This window comes from Galeopterus variegatus, unplaced genomic scaffold (genome assembly GCF_000696425.1).
Source record: "Galeopterus variegatus unplaced genomic scaffold, G_variegatus-3.0.2 Scaffold909, whole genome shotgun sequence".
Taxonomy (NCBI): Eukaryota; Metazoa; Chordata; class Mammalia; order Dermoptera; family Cynocephalidae; genus Galeopterus; species Galeopterus variegatus.
The window spans coordinates 367,734-378,292 of NW_007727020.1; positions in this window are offsets into that span (position 1 = coordinate 367,734).

The window sequence follows — 10,559 nt, forward strand, 5'->3', positions numbered from 1 at the left end:
ATGTAAAGGAACCTCACCTTTAATAAAAAGATCATGGAATCTTTTCATTGATTTGATATTCTCTCAGACTGTACTGCCTACCACAATAGACGGAGCATCTTCAGCCTTTGTTGAAAATGTTTGAAAAGAGATAGGGGAAAAAAACTTTAGATGTTCTTTTTTTCCACAAATGAGTGACAATTCCCTATTCCCTTTAGCCCTAGCATTTTGTATCTTCTAATGTGATTTGTACGGTTTATGCAAAATATTTAATATTCCTGTAAAAACACTAAACATAAGACAAGTTCTGTATAGATTAAAACCAAAAGCTTTAATTCTTTTTTTCCTTTTTGTCTTTTTTACTGACCGGTAACGGGATTGCAACCCTCGGTGTTGCGTCCGCACCAGGGACCGGCAACGGGATTGCAACTCTTGGTGTTGCACCCGCACCGTGCTCAGCCAGTGAGCAGGAACCGGTCTCCACATGGGATCCGAACCCTCGGCGGGAGTGCCGCTGCGCTCCCAAGCGGCGCACTCTCCAGTGCGCCACTGGGCCGGCCCCAAAAGCTTTAATTTAAAAATCAATCTTTTCCTCTGTGAATAAATCATTTTTGCTCTAAAAATGATGGGCATTTAAGGAATCAAATAGAAATGATCAGTATGTATAATACATAGGAAATCAATATATAACAACCAAGTAAAATAAATCAAACTTTGTTTTTGATTTTTTTTTTTGTCTTTTTTTTTTTTTCATGACCGGTAACGGGATCTCAACCCTTGGTGTCGCGCCCGCACCGTGACCGGCAACGGGATCGCAACCCTCGGTGTCGCACCCGCACCGCGCTCATTTTTTTAGTGGACCAGTCTCTATATGGGATCCGAGTGCGCCACCGGGCCAGCCCAAGTTTTTGATTTTTAATAGCTTTATTGAGATATAATTTATATACCATAAAGTTCACCTATTTAAAGTGATACTTTTCAGTATATTCAGAATCGTACAACCATCATCACAACCTAATTTTAGAACATTTCCATCACCCCCATCCTCCAAAATTCCATACCCATTAGCAGTCACTCACATTCCCCCCCCCACCTCCATCTCTAGGTAACCACTAATCTACTTTCTGTCTACATATATTTGCCTATTCTGGATATTCCATCTGAAAATGTAATCCAACAATATGTGTCTTTTGTGATTGGCTGATTTCACCTAGAATAATGTTTTCAAGGTTCTATGTTGCAATTTGTATCAGTATTTCATCCCTTTTCATTGAGAAATAATATTCCATTATATGAATATACACGTTTTATTTATCCATTCATCAATTGATGGATATTTGGATTACTTCCAATTTTTGGCTATTATGAGCAATGCTGCTATGAACATTCATGTACAAGTTTTTGTGTGGATGTATGTTATTATTTCTCTTAAGTATATACCTAGAGGTGGTAGTTAGGTCATATGATAACTCTATATTTAACTTTTTGAGGAGCTGCTAGATTGTTTTCCAAAGCAGCTGCATCATTTTACATCCTCATCAGCAATGTGTGAGGGTTCAAATTTATCCACATCCCTCTCCAACAGTGTTATTATCTTTTTGATTATAGCCATCTAGTGGGTGTGAAGTGGTATCTCTTTGTGATTTTGCTTTGCATTTCTGTGTTGGCTAATGATGTTGAGCATCTCCTCATGCGCTACTTTAATTTTTCAGTCTTTTACTTGGTTAAAAATGTGGACTCAAACCCCATTAGTTGATAGCTGCTGACATATCATTGTCAATTTTTGGTAGATTAATGGTATCTAAGGTGTGGTGCTAATGGGTTCAAGACTACAAGTTCTAGCTCCAAACAAATTGGTTAGGCTTGTATAGAGAAAATTGTGGTTAAACAGCTATACTCAAATGCCCTAACTCTGTTCAATGATCTCACAGGCTCTTGATCTTGCCAGTTATCAGGGTGTGGATGGATCAACCAAAGCATATGTCCAAATGATTCCAAATACCATTTCAATAAAAATACAATTTATCATCAGTAGATATTTTAAGAGCAATAAATAAATAAAAGTGGTATGTGCTCATTTCAAACATTTTTGAACTATCAAAATGATACAAAGAAGAAAGCAACAAGTCTTTCTAAATCTCACTGCTCCAGTAACCAGGCTAGCTTTTGTGAGCTATAATATAATATCTTGATGCATATGTACATGGATAGATGGTTGAATGGATAGAAATAATTTCAAGAGAATACAATCATATTATACTACTTTTTAAAATTAAAAAGTCTCACCTCAACTAATTTTACTTAAGAATACTTAAGTGAAACAAGAATGAATGGAGTCATTTCTCTATTAAATTGATTCAATGTTCACTTTCCATCTTTTTACCACAACTTCTTCATTTCTGATTCTTTTGTTCACTTCATGGGTGGCTGAATATAAGTGTCAGGTAGTTTTTTCAAAAAGAACTCATGGTTGTGGTAGTAGAAACTTCTGGTAAACACTAACATTACTTTCCCCTTTCCTTCTTAGTAAAATATTCATAATTTCAAATGTACATATTGACCCCAAGAATATAGTGTACATCCTAGCTTCCATTGCAGCTAGTTGCACTTGGTGACTAAGTTCTGGCTAATGGGAGGTAAGCAAAAGTGCTGTATGAAACTTATAGAAAATATCCTTAAAGAGAGGGAATATGCCCATCTTCTGCTCTCCTTCCTTTTAGCTGGAATGCAAACCTAACCACTGAAGTTTGATCTTTTGCCTTAGACCATGAGGTGGAAGATCTGTGCTGAATGTAACATAAGAATATAGAAAGATTCTGAGTATTTGGCAATTTCCTGAAGTTGCTGTACAAGGCCTGAACTGCTTACCTCCAGATTTTTTTTTTTTTTTTTGTGACCAGTAAGGGGATCGCAACCCTTGGTGTGGTGTCGCCCACACCGCGCTCAGCCAGTGAGTGCACCGGCCGTTCCTATATAGGATGGGGGGGGGGGGGGGAGTGTCGCTGTGCTCCCAGCGCCACACTCTCCCAAGTGCGCCACAGGCTCGGCCCTACCTCCAGATTTTTTATGAGAGAGAAACTTCTGCCTTTTTTTAAAATAGCTTTTTAAAGTTTTTAGTCATTTGCCATTAAACTTCATCATAACCGTATCAATTGCTATAAAATACCCTTATGTTCTTTAATGTTTGAGACTGTTTGCCTGTTGCCTTTACACTTAATTTATTTTATTTTATTTTATTTTTTTCCTTTTTGTCTTTTTTCGTGACCGGCAACGGATCGCAACCCTCAGTGTCGTGCCCGTACCGGACCGGGACCGGCAACGGGACCACAACCCTTGGTGTTGCACCCGCACCTCGCTCAGCCAGTGAGCGGGAACCGGTCTGTATGTGGGATCCGAACCCTCGGCGGGAGTGCCACCGCGCTCTCAAGCGGAGCACTGTAGCAGTCCGCCACCGGGCCGGCCCATACACTTAATTTAGCTAGGTGTAATTCTTTTTTTTTTGGCAGCTGGCTGGTAGGGGGATCTGAACTGCTAGGAGTAATTCTGATGTTATACATTGCTTCTCTCTCAGAACTTGTAGACACAACTCCATATTTTTCCCAGCATTGCAGGTTGCAGTGCAGAAAACTGAGGTCAGCCTGATTTCCACATCCACCCTCCATTTTTGTTTGTGCCTAGATCTCTGAAAAAGAAATTTCCAATTTTTTTATTAAAAATTTCATCAAGAAAACAAGAAAAATACCTAGATTCAGCAATTACTAATATTTTCCATATTTGTATTATCTTGTATGTCTGTGTATGTATGTATATATCTATATTTATTTCTCTCTCTACCTCTATCTCTATCCATATTTCTTGTGGGATCCGAACCCTCGGCGGGAGCGCCACCGCGCTCCCAAGCGGAGCACTGTAGCAGTCCGCCACCATTCGTATAGCATACATTATACGAAGTTATACGATTTAAAATGTTATCTGAGAAAGGTCCATAGGCTTCACCAAAGTGCAAAAGGTTAAGAGCCCTGGGATAAACTCTGTTTCTTCCAGCATCTCTCCCATTTTAGTTGAAGTTTTCCAAAGATCAGCATAGTTTGCAATTGTCTGAAGTAAAAATGACCACATTTTTGAAAACCCCTGAATATTTTCTGTGGTAGAAAATGATATCCCCTGTAATTTTTCCATTACCTACTGACTGCAAGCTATTAGCTAATAATGGTTTTCTTGGGTGATCTGATTTTTGCCCATTTGCCAAACATGGTGTCATTTACAAGGAAGCTATTTGTTAAGAAAAAAAGTGTCTGCTAAAGTGTCAAGCAATTCTTTCAAAATAGACCCAATTTTTTTTGTTGCTGTTGTTCACCAAATATTTCAGGGTTTTCCCCCTTGTCTGAAAAGAATGTTGGCCAGCTCATGGTACATGAATAAAATTTCATTAACGTACTTCATACTGATATCTTATATCACAAATTTAAAAAACACAACATTTTAACCAGGTGGCTTCAAACAATTAACAGTTGTTATCCCAAGAGAAACACTATGCTCAGCCAGTGAGCGGGAACCGGTCTGTATGTGGGATCCGAACCCTCGGGCGGGAGCGCCGCTGCGCTTCCCAAGCGGCGCACTATCCAGTGCACCACCGGGCCGGCCCCTTAAAGTTTTCTTTTTAATTACTAATTGACAGAGGAGATGGTATACTAGTCCTCTCTAAGGATGGCAAGTAATTTCAAAATATTAATTACTCTTAAATAATTTAGCTAGGATATACCTCCATAGAGACTATATCATCTTTTTTTCTGGTATTCAGAGTACCCCTTTAATCTGCAGATTTAGTTATTATATATCTCTGTTTTATTTCTGAATATTGTTTTCTATTACATTTGTTGGCTTCTCTATTAGGAATACCAATGATCTGCATGTTGGGGTGGCTGTGTTCTCTATCAATCATCATCTAATTATTTTAATCTACTTTTTTTCCCCCCTCTGCATTTCTTGTGATAATTTCCAGTGTTTCCTCCATATTGGTAATTTTATTCCCAGCTTTTCTCTATTATTTCAAATTTATCCATTAGATCTGTAATCGTGTTTATATTTTTGGATTATTTCATTAGGTTGGTTTTTCTTTTATTTTTAGTATCCATCTCTAAGCTCTTGATATTTTAAATTCATATTGTAGCTAAATTGTTCTTTGGTAGAGAATGTTTCTTTGATGTGAATTTTCTTACAGACAGGGTTTCTTAATCTATCCTTTGCATATAAGGTAACTTTCTTTCAGGATTTTAGTTCGTTCTGCTATGCCATTTCTTTTCATCTTGCTCATATTTGATAGGGGCAGCTCCTTTTAGATCACTTATCTATTCTGTTACATTGTGTATGAGTTTTTCCTGACATTCTTCCCATTTCATGCGTTGATCCTCTCAGAGCTATAATTTGTTGAAGTGTGTACTGCTTTTCATTCACTTTTCATAGTCTAACATTGGGAAAGGGTACAATAGGAAAAAGGGTGAAATCTATTGGGGCTCAGTATAGCCTCTGCTAAGAGACAGAACTTTGCTCCTTTTGAGATCCTATGAAATGAGTAATTCTAGGGTACATGCAGCCAAAGGTTTATCTCACTCTCATGGATTCTGGATTATTCCTTTGACTCTGCACAGTACACTAATGATGCTAGGTCCTAGTGAAACTTTCTGTTTCTGCTGAAGACCTAAGGTGATATATAGGGACTTCTCCAAAAGTATTCCTCTTCACCTCCCCCCTTCCCCGCGGGAACTGTATATTTACTCTCTCATTTTGCTTTTCTAAATTAGAGCATTTTAGTGAGAATTTTTATACATTTTCCAACTTACCTTCTGCCCTTAATACTGTTTCTTGACAATTCTTCTCCCCCTCATTATCTAAGAAACTTGAAGAGAGAAATTCTGTGATCTTGCTATACTCTGCTATTATTTTCTCTTCAATTGTTTGATAATATATGAATCTATGTCTTAGGTTGGGAGGTATGGGGAAGTTGAGCAGACCAGATCTTAATTCCGGTTCTGCCTCTTACTGTGTAATCTTGGTTAAATTGCTTATTCTTTCTGGGTCTTAGTTCCCTCACATTAAAATGAAGCTATCTACTCATAGGGTTGTTGCAAGGATTAAAAGAGATAAAGGATTAAAAGTGTCCTCTCCTTTTCCCATATTATAAGAATCCCCTATTTTCAGCTAGGCACATGATTGCCCAGAATAAAGACTAGTTCCTAGATGTCCCTGTGGCTTGGTATGGCCATGTAACTAAGTTCAGTCCAATAGGATATAAACAGAAAAAGACTCGAAGTAGGTTTTGAAGGCAGCCAACACGTGTCCCATGCTCCTTCTCTTCTTCTTTGAAATGTACTTAGAATGTACATATGATGGTTGGTACTCCATCTCAAACCATAAATGCTTAGGGACAGCAGAGCAGAATGCTGGCATACGAGCATCCAGGCCATAGTTTGAGTAATAAAGGATTTCTTTAAGCAGAGCCATCATACTAGTACTATACTACTTCCAGGTTTTTGTGAGAAATAAAATTCTATCAAGTTTAAATCACTGATATGAGGGTATTCTAAAAAGTTTGTGGAAAAATTGAATTAAAAGATAACGTAAATCCTTCCATGAATTTTTTGAAGACCCCTTGAATTCTGGGTTTGTAACTCACAGGTGAACCTAGTTTATCATCTAACAAATTTCTTCCATAACTGTAAGTGGTTAAGAACAGACTCTGGGCCAGCCCGGTGGCGCACTGCTACAGTGCGCCGCTTGGGAGTGCAGCGGCGCTCCCGCCGAGGGTTCGGATCCCACATACAGACCGGTTCCCGCTCACTGGCTGAGCGAGGGGTGGGCGCAGCACCGAGGGTTGCGATCCTGTTGCCGGTCCTGGTCCGGTACGGGCGCGACACTGAGGGTTGCGGTCCGTTGCCGGACACGAAAAAAGACAAAAAGGAAAAAAAAAATAAAAAAGAACAGACTCTGTAGCCAGACTGCTTGAGTTTAAATCTAGGTTTTGTCACTACTTTGTGCATCCTTGGACAAATGACTTAAACTTTCTTTACACTAGTTTCATCTGTAAAATGAGGAATTAATAGTAAGTACTTCACAGGATTATTACTGGGATGAGGATTAAATTATTTAACACATGTAAAGCACCATTTACAATGTCTGGAACATAGTAAGTGCTATTCATTATAATAACATAGTGTTATTATTATATGAGTTTTACTCATGCTTTTCTAGACTGCTTATTACCAAAGGTTATTACCAAGCTTTATTTCACACTTTCAAGTAGAAGTTAATCTATACCACCACATAGTAATAATTAACATTTAGGTAATGCTTTACAAATTAACTTTCTTCACATGTGTATTATTTTGTTTCATTCTCACAATTATCTTGTGAGGTAAGTATTATTATACTTTAGAAAATGAGGAGAGTAAAGATCAGAGGGTTTAGTGATTTACTTAAGGTTACAGTTGTAAGTGGCAGACCCAGAACTAATTCCTCCAACTCATTTAACAATCTGGTGTAGCATGGTAGCCATTAGTTAAAGATAGCTTTGGAAATGAACATGTTCCATCCATTTCTATTTGTTTTGGAGACTCCTTTCAACATACTTTCACATTTTCTCTGGAATATGTCACTTCCTTTCTGGACCATTGCCACTAACTCTAATGTAGTACCTCAAGAGCTACCTCAGACTTCTAATACTGAATGCTCTGATTACTATTTTTATTGATATTCACCTCTTCAAAAATAAAGTCAATGACTCACCAATATTTTAGGGACATAGTGCAAACCTCTATGTTTAGCTGCATCCAGTCTTAACCTTTCAAGTCTTATGTCCCCTTCTCCTCTTAACACAAATTCTCTCTTGCACCAAACTGGATATTCTCTTCAGTGTTGTCTAAATCTATGTTTTTCTTCATCTATCCTTTTGTTTATTCCCTAAACCCATGGAATAATGCTTTTTAAATTTATCTTTACTTATCTCAATTCTATCTATATTTCCTATTTCTTTCATGAAGCTTTTCCTGACTTATTACACCTGACAAAGCTTTTCCCCTTCTGAATTCCTATATAGGACTTATTGTCTCTACATAATTCACTTGGCACTGTTTTATGGAATGACATTATTGGTCATCTATGTTTTTGCTTATGTCTCAAACCTTTTTCAGGCCATGTTTTTGTTCTTGTTTTTGGTAGTGTCCTTACTGCCTAGCACAGTGCCACCTCACATGGTGTTTGTAGATTCTGTTTCCTTAAAAAGAAAGATGAGGACAATTCACAACCTCTTCATCGCTGCAGGCAGCAACTGCTCATGCAAACTTTCACACGTCTAATCTTCTCCAGGCTTTCCTACCAGGTCAGAGGACTGTATTAAAGGTAGAGTAAGCGATTACATTGACAGCATGAAAAGGAAAGGACGTTCCAAACGTACAATCTATTAACCTTTTGCAGCCTCTTAGTCACTGGGATTTTGAAATCTCTTCTCAAAGGCCGCTGTGGCTCCAATTTGAGAATAGGCTACTTCAGAACACAGCGGATTCATAGGTCACCTCAGGAAGTTTTAGGAAAAATGCCACCGGCTTCAGCGTTTGAGGGCCAAGGCTAGTTGTTCATGGCGTTAGTACCTTCCCGCTTCCAAAATCTGGTTATCCTTAAAAACCCAAGTCCTCTAACTTAGGAGGCAGGTGGGTCATGGGAAGGCGCTGGTACTGAGGTAGGGCAGAGTGAGAACACATCCCCAGCATTTTTCTTAAACTTGGCAGCACTGCACTTTGACAAATTAGAATCCATCTGAATAAAAAGTTAAACTGAAGTAGGAAACAAACTTGAGCTTGAGTAGGCTACCAGTAACCCTCAGGAACTGGTGCGGGAGATTGTCTCCGCTCCAACTCCACCGCTCTTCTACACAGAGACATACGCACGCCGGCCGCCCGCCTCAGCCACCGAGAGACGCCAGCGCGGGGAAGCTGCCGCCGTGGTGAGCTGCAGTCTCCTCAGCCGCAGAACCGCAGGCTCCACCGATGCCGATCCCGGCCTCTCAACAACCCCCTCTGGGCGCGCGGAATCCTGGGACTTGTGGTCCGCTCCTCGCGCTCCCCGCACTAGCTAGCTCAGAAGAACCGCAGGCTCCACCGATGCCGATCCCGGCCTCTCAACAACCCCCTCTGGGCGCGCGGAACCCTGGGACTTGTGGTCCGCTCCTCGCGCTCCCCGCACTAGCTAGCTCAGAAAAGACTACACTTCCCAGAATGCGTCTGGGGAAGGGGCAATTGGGGTGCGGGGAGCGAGGGGGCGGGACGAGTCCTCCCGGGCGTCGCCGTTTCCAAGCGCCGCGATCTCGCTTAGTGACTGCCGCCTCGCTTCCCGAAAGCGGAGCTGTGGCCCCGCCCCCGGGGCCCAGGCTGGATGGAGAACCTGTCTCCCGCGGCGCCCCAGTGACGAAGCCCATCCCGGGTGTGGGAGGCGGGGAGAAGAGAGCAGGCAAAGGACTTCGCTCCCCGTGCGGGATTCGGGACGCGCCGGCGGCGCCCGCTGGCAGCCGAGGTTAGAGGCGGAGAGAGCGGGATGCTCCGCGGCGAGGCTGGAGCAGGAGTGGGAGGAGTGCAGGACGCCGCCGGGGCGGCAGTGCGCGCGGGCTGCGGTGTCCCTGGGGGCGGGCATCCCTCGCACCGCGGCGGCCGACGCCTGGGGCATGTGTGCGTGTCTGTGTATGTGGGGTGGGGGTGGGGGATCGCTGTCCCTGTGTTCGCGCGGGCGACCCCGCCGGCTAAAGGCGGGACCCGGGAGCCTCCGGGACCTTGTAGCTAGAGCAGACCTTCCTGGGGAGAGGTACGCGATTTTTGCCACTTACTTAATTTCTCTGGGACTGGGAGCGTTTGTAGGTAGCGCTCTCCTCTGTCCAGCTACACTAGTGCCTCGTTTCTTCCGATTCGGGAAATCTTCTATGACGCTTGTGGTTGGAGTTGCTGATTAGTGGGAACTGCTAAGTTCTTTGTCGTTTTTTCGGTGAAGAGAAGGTTTACGGAGGGCATAAATTTTAAACACATACATGAACTAATTGGAGCATCTAAAAAAATGACCATTGCATATTTGCCCTGGCTTAATGGGAAAACAGCAAATGTTCTTTCAAATCATGTCAGCAACTACAGCAGACAGCAGCATTTAGGGCATATTTCATATCACTGAGGCGATGGATCCGGAGGGAGAAAGGGGGAGTAGTTGACAATTAAATACAAAACAAAACACCAAACTTGTTTTACTTTGGGGATCATTTTCTTGGGTTGGGTGACTTATGCAAAAAAATTCTATTTCTTTCTTCCTTGCTCTCGCATCCTGGATATGGACTGTCAGTTTCGGATCCAAGGACGGTGACGGCAAAGCTTACCCGGGTTGCCTGTCATATCAAAGCTGTGACAGAATAAATCCCGCTGCCTGCTGCGAAGCCCCCAGCGCACTGCAAACTTAAGTGAGAGAACTGGGTAATCAGTGTTTGGACATGCAGATCCCTGATTTAAAAGGCGGGGTGACCACCCCGAGAACCTCTCCCGGGGGCCGAAGCCCGC